The sequence below is a fragment of the Sinohyriopsis cumingii genome, chromosome 8, assembly GCF_028554795.1.
Source record: "Sinohyriopsis cumingii isolate HCF-2022 chromosome 8, ASM2855479v2, whole genome shotgun sequence".
In the NCBI taxonomy this organism is placed as follows: Eukaryota; Metazoa; Mollusca; class Bivalvia; order Unionida; family Unionidae; genus Sinohyriopsis; species Sinohyriopsis cumingii.
The window spans coordinates 66893312-66899331 of NC_142968.1; the positions used below are offsets into that span (position 1 = coordinate 66893312).

Below are 6020 nucleotides of genomic sequence, written 5' to 3' on the forward strand. Positions count from 1 at the left end.
ATTAAAGAATTCACAAATATCAGGCAAATTCTGACCCTTTTAATCTCAACTTGAACAGAAGATATGACCAATTAAAAATGATTGATGATTTCAAGGTATAAATTAATTGCCTGGACAAACATATGGTACCAAACAAAAACAACAACACAATTTTCAGGCAGCAGAAAAATAAAAAGTGAGAAGATACAGAAAGTTAAACAAATAGACATGAATGAATTAGTGAAAAGAGCTAAGAAAATAACATACAATCTGTACATTCGTTTTAGACTGGATTGGTGAAATCAGAACGATATAAGATGATACATGCAGCGATTTATACTAAACATTACAAATGGCAATCTAAACAAAATTCAAACGATTATGGAGATCGGGAAGTTTAATTTCCTCCTCTAGTATGCCTATATCCGGAATGAGGTTAATTTGTGTAGCTCACAGTGTGAATTTGGCTGCAATTCGTCTCATTAGAGAAAGAATACTTTCTCGTATGGAAAATGAATCATTTGTTATTCTGGCAAAAACCATTTAAATCTGTTTATAGTGAGTTTATTAAAATCATCTAAGCGTGAACTCAGTGTGTCGAAATGGATATTCATTATTCAAGTCCCACCTCTTTTTGTGTATTGACACTTATGTAGGATATACAAATACACAGTTCCTCCTTACAACGCCATATCAAGCTATTCGCTACCACAATCCTTAACTGAGAACGTCTTGGTCAATGTTCTATACCGTGGCAATGGTTGCTTTATTATTCGCTGTCTTGACTTTTGCAGAATTTATTCAGAGCGGACATTCTCAATGCCCATGTCACTGCGCCTGCAATTGTTATTGTACCCAACCTCAAACTTATTGTGGAAACGTGGCTTCATCAACATGCCAGAATGACTATTTCGGAAAACCAAGAGACTGCCAGGACATTTACCAGATGGGTTTTAGAAAGACTGGAGGCTACATTATTTATCCCAAAGGACATCCTAATGGTATTTATGTTCGATGTGACATGGATACAGCCGGTGGAGGATGGACTGTCATTCAGAGAAGAGTCAGCGGAGATGTTGATTTTTTTCGTGAGTGGGTTGACTATAAAGAGGGATTTGGTGATCCGAATGGAAACGTATGGCTCGGAAATGACAATATACATGATCTCACGGCTCATTCTGATTACCAGCTACATATAAACTTGGCTGTTTCAGATACAAATATCAGTTTTGCTGTATATGATACTTTCTCAGTTGGAGACGAAAGTAGCGGATATATTCTTATTGTAAAAAGCTACAGTGGAACAGCTGGGGATTCTTTTGCTGGGCATTCCGGTCAGAAATTTACCACCAAAGATAGGGACAACGACAAAACCAATTCGACAAATTGTGCCAATGATTTCAAAGGTGGTTGGTGGTACAGTGCTTGCCATTCTTCAAACTTAAATGGAATCTACGGATCCACCAGTTATGGACAAGGTATAAATTGGTATGCATTTGCCGGATATCATACATCCATGATATATGCAGACATGAAAATAAGGAGAACATTTTCACATTAATAGAGTTAAAAATGTGAAGATATCGCCGAAATGAAACATATTTGCATAAATAGGGTTATTGAAATAAACTTGGTCCAAAAAGATTCATGTTATTTGCGACTTTCGACACCGCGATTATTATATCAAAAATACCTTCATCATAAAGGGACGCACGCATATTCATTTAATCGAACCATTTAAACTTGCTGTCCCAATTGCGTTTGAAAGGGACGCAGTTCCAATTATATTTTTTATTTTTTTTCTAAATGGAGATAGATTATTACGTAAATTTGAATGTCTATTTTGACCGATATTTCCATGTATTCTTCATTTCTTTTATGCCTCATTTATTTATTCAGCAGTAAGATCAAATAACTTGAATCTATATTTGTTCTTATTTTAAAATAATGCGAAATCGTTCCTTATTGATTCTCCTTTAGCAATTGCTGCTGAAGCAGCAAAGTTTGATACTTCTAGCATGTATATCACACACTTTTCTGTGTTCTCTTCCTTATAGTGTGCATGTGTTTTTACGCTGTAAATTTAAGTCAGTGATTTTTGTCTGATGTCGGTTGAGTGTGTAAGTTTTGAAAGGTTTAAATTGTCAGGATTCAAATTGACAAATATTCTGAACGATTTTGTTTTATTGTTTTAATGTCAATCTCATTCATCTGAGTGTAACTTGTATTCAGCTCAATATTCATAAGCATATTTGAAGCTAAATACATTACACATATTTCTTGTTTTAGTGTTATTCACGAACAAATTAGCTATTAATGCATCTATTACACGAAATACATTAACAGTTACAAGTTAACATTTAAAACAATCAGTTAATTAAATAAAGCCAGGATACTCATGGCTAGGTACCTTGCGTAAAGCAAAACCCTGGAGTTATTTCCATTTTGTATAAGACTCTTGTGTGCTTTTGTCCATTCATTTTCATTTCGCCCGTTTTTACTTACAATACAATACTCTTTGCCGTCTTTGATTCAATTTTCAATGTCTCCTTTCCCTTTCTGTCTGCTTTAATTTCGTCAAGCCTAACACTTAATGATCTTTAATTAAGTCTTTTATTTTTATTATTTCTTGGCAAAGAACATATACCTCTGTTTATCCTCGATTCAATTGGTTGCATATATCATGCAAGGTAAAGCAAGTCATATGATGTTAGTCATGTCGATTGAATGACTTGAATAGTAATAGATAAAGTACTAAATTTGTATTTAGACGCGTCTTCAGCTTTTAAAATTGTTCTGCAGTGGTAAATCTCTGTCTACGGCTATGAAATTGTGTTGGCTCTTCTTGTCATTTTGTAAATTAAGGCTTATTAGTAACTTATTTCCCACGTGTACCATCCATCTCTTGATGTCTATTATATGGCTCTCACTAAATTAGCAGCAAATAAAGTAGTAACTTAAGGGGCATGGTTATTTTGGGAGCGTTTATTAATGTAGTGTGTATGTGTGTGTGTGTGTGATTGCATTTTAACGTAGTTTTAGTAATTGCGTAGAATTATCGCTACGATGTCTGCATTTTGGCAGTTTGTAGTGATGTTTAGCACTGGTGATCGTGTCTCAGACATGCAGCATCATGTCCCACCGAGTCACATTACCCTGACATCTGGCCGACCTGTCCTAACACTAACATCTTAATGCTGAGCGCCTACCTACTCAAGTGTTAGTCCCATTCTTATAAGTCATTGGTATGACTCGGCGGGGGATCGAATCCGCGACCTCCAGCATCCAACCACTATAATATTTAATATTACTGTAGTTGTAAGTAAGGTCGTCAAGTACTGAGGTAAAGGACGATCTGGATTTTTCTTTATTTCTCACTGAGAAATATGGAAAGTAGTTATGTTGTAAGATTTGAGACATGGTGATGGAATTGTTTTGTTTTTCACGCAGTAGTAAGGATGGTAGTCCAGCATTTTCTTTTTCTTGAGTGGTGTGTGTAGGATGGGGCAGGGTTGGGGTATTTATCACAGAATAATTATGTTCAATATTTGTTCTTTTTATGCAGTAGAAATGAAAGTGAGCACAAACCAATTTTGTACGGAACTTGGACTCGTAATTATTGTTTCTCTATCGTAATAAGGAATGTGGTTATATCCTTCTAGAAGTGTAATAGTGTTGTTTTGACGTTGTTCTTGTTTATTTATTGTTCACTAAAGTACGATAAATAGCTGTGTCAGTCTTTATCATTTAAATATAGCTAAAGGCCACGTTCTCTTATATGTGCTGCTCTACTTTCGCCAAGACTTTCTCCACTATGCCGTAATGTGATTTAAAGACATTGTTGATTTTAGATCACAATGCCATTGTAAAATAAAAACCTATCGCAAATAAATGACACTGTTTTTGCTTATTTATTTTGTTTATGAAATAATATATAATTTTTAATCAAAGGTCTCGTTTGGAAATTGTGTATCAGTATTAAACAATATAAAAAAAAACAGGCCTGCGTTTACATTTTGTACGATATGGTATCATTTATGATTCTGATAATTATAGTTGCTCAATGTTTGTTTCAAGCACGGTGACCTACGATACCGTTCGAAAGTTGCTTCAAAATAAGTTTTTATATCTAGATAGGAGCAATAACCTAAAATTGTGTACAGTCTTTTCCTCCTGAATAAATTGCAATAACATCCAATATTAACCCATATAATACAATGTTGTCAACAGTGACGAAGCTAGTTCTGTCAGTCTCATCATTGTCCCTTAGATTTACGTTTGAATATCTTCTAGATGAAATTTATTTGACTACCTTAAATAAAATGGCCATGACAGTAACAACTAAAACGAGAACTCTACATGAAATAGATGCAGACCAACATTTTATTGTCTATAACGAAAGACGCACGTACCGAGGAGGCCTTAGCTTTTACTCTTCTTTTGACACACTCACCACACCACATCCAGAACAATTAAATGGTATGTCCCTTACACTTGTGATATTCTTCACTGAATGATGGATGACAACCAACGAGGCTCTTTAAAGTTTACATTTTCTGCATATGCAGATGATAAAGTCTGAATAAGAACACAAATGTTCGATTTGATGTAAGCAAAAGTCCATATATTAAGTATAATACATAAATCATATAAAATGCTCTGTTGCATAAAAGAATGAACGCATAAATGAAATAATGACTATAAAAGACTGTGCACATAACTTCTTGGGGATAGACAGACAGAGAACTCGAAGGCGAGAGAAGATAATCTAACATGGAATACCTTATACACATAGTTACCTGGGTATTTTAGATTTGTTAAATTTTCATTTTTGTGTAATTAAAGTAATTTGTACATGCTTGGTTTTTGCGAATAATAAGGACCATTATACGATTCTCTATGTGAGAAGTATATAGAACAGATTAAGAGAAAACTATATCTTATTCGCTCTCATTATTTACGCCCAGCTCAGACATTTTTAATGTAATTCTTTTCCTAATTGTCTACCAGTCTTGGTATTTAAAAGTATGATGAAACCCTTAATTTAGTGAAGGATTTACTATGACTGGCATTAACAATTATTCCAAGATGAGAAGTGGTTTTGAATATATCTTTTAATCTTTCTACCTTTAGGAAGTTATTTTCGAAGCAACTGCAAAACGCAAGGCGGAAAGATATATAAGTAGTTAATAAAAATAGGTGTTTTTACCCTGGGGACAATGGGAATTTAACATGGGTAATTTTAACATGGGTGCGACTATAGACGGACAATGGATTGGGACTGTCTAGGGACAATGGGAATTTAACATGGTGGTACTGTCTAGGGACAATGGGAATTTAACATGAGATACTTATATAACACAGACAATAGACAACAGACAAGAAACAAATACTTATACAACATACTAAAAAAACATTTTTGTGCGGGGAAGGCAAGAAAGTCATTTCTTTTCGAGGCATATGAGAGGCCCTGAAAAGGGCCTTTGGGCTTATGTTAACATTATTCTGTTAACATAGAGGGCATCGTATAAGTCTCCTTCTTTTCCTCAAACTTTGGCCACCTGCAGGTCCGGGGTTGTAGAATTGGCCCGACGTGCCTCACTACGTGTCGTAAAAGGCAACTAAGTAGAGAGCAACCTGTTTGCCGTGGGTTGCGTCCCGTGTCGGGGAAGGAAAGGATCCTGGTAGTTGAGCAGAGGCTTTCCGATGCAAGACACTACTTTGGCCTCTACTTCTCTTAGACGGGTGGTCGGGATGGGCCCGGTCCCGACAAATCGGCTGGTCACGCCGAGCCCTAGGAAGTCTTTATTTACTCTCTCACCTTCTTTATCTTTCTCCTTGTATCTCTCTTGATACCACTGTTGCCCCCATAGTCTATTCCTTTATCTTTCCCTTTCCCAAGTCTTTGAAGAATTCCTAGAAGCCTGTGGCTTAACGGGTCAATCGGGAGGTAATTTTACTGACCCTAGAAACTGGCGACTTCACGGGGCAAATCAAAGGTAATTTTATCACCTGAGTATGGCATCTGTGTCCAAGGCAAT

The 6020-nt window shown here is 35.8% G+C and overlaps 1 pseudogene; it reads left to right on the plus strand.

The window, feature by feature from the left end:
- Positions 1-426: 426 nt before the first annotated feature.
- LOC149793726 (fibrinogen C domain-containing protein 1-B pseudogene) lies at positions 427-3871 on the plus strand (annotated as a pseudogene).
- Positions 3872-6020: the final 2149 nt, after the last annotated feature.